This window comes from Laccaria bicolor, genomic scaffold (assembly GCF_000143565.1).
Source record: "Laccaria bicolor S238N-H82 LACBIscaffold_206 genomic scaffold, whole genome shotgun sequence".
In the NCBI taxonomy this organism is placed as follows: domain Eukaryota; kingdom Fungi; phylum Basidiomycota; class Agaricomycetes; order Agaricales; family Hydnangiaceae; genus Laccaria; species Laccaria bicolor.
This window is the reverse complement of record NW_001890064.1, coordinates 6,957-7,573: the sequence shown is the minus strand read 5'-3', so window position 1 is coordinate 7,573 and position 617 is coordinate 6,957.

Here is a 617-nt window from a genome sequence, read left to right as displayed (position 1 = left end):
ACACACAATTCATTAATCAGAAATTTTCAAAACTGGAAAGGTACAGCATATGTTCCAGAGAAAACAGATGCATCTTTGAGGTGGAGTGAAAGTGATCCAATGGATATACTACCTGTGGTTACAGACAGTCCATGGCAGATAATTAAGAGAGGCAAAGATAAGAAAGCAGAGCAACCCAAGAAAGCTTCAACATTTGTCCCAGCTAAGGGATCAGTTGCAGTCAAGCATAAGCTGGATGATGATGATGAGATTAATATAAAGAAAAAGAGTAAAAAAATACTGAAGCCTAAGTCTAGCATCAAGTTGGGACTTCAATGGGATGGTATAAATTACAGTTGTGCATATGATAGCTTATTTGTGATTTTATATCATATTTGGAACATAGATCCTTCAAGGTGGACTACAAATTTTACAGAGATCAACCAAGATTATTTAGGTGCATTGGCAGCTGGTTTCAACAAGGTGCTTGAAGGAACACTTACTTTAGAAAATGTAAGAGATGAACTTAGACATGATCTTCATAATTTAGATCCTATCAAATTTCCTATGGGCAAAACAGGAGCTAGTGTTGGACAACTTACATTTGAAATGCTTAAGCATGAAGAAAATAATGCAGT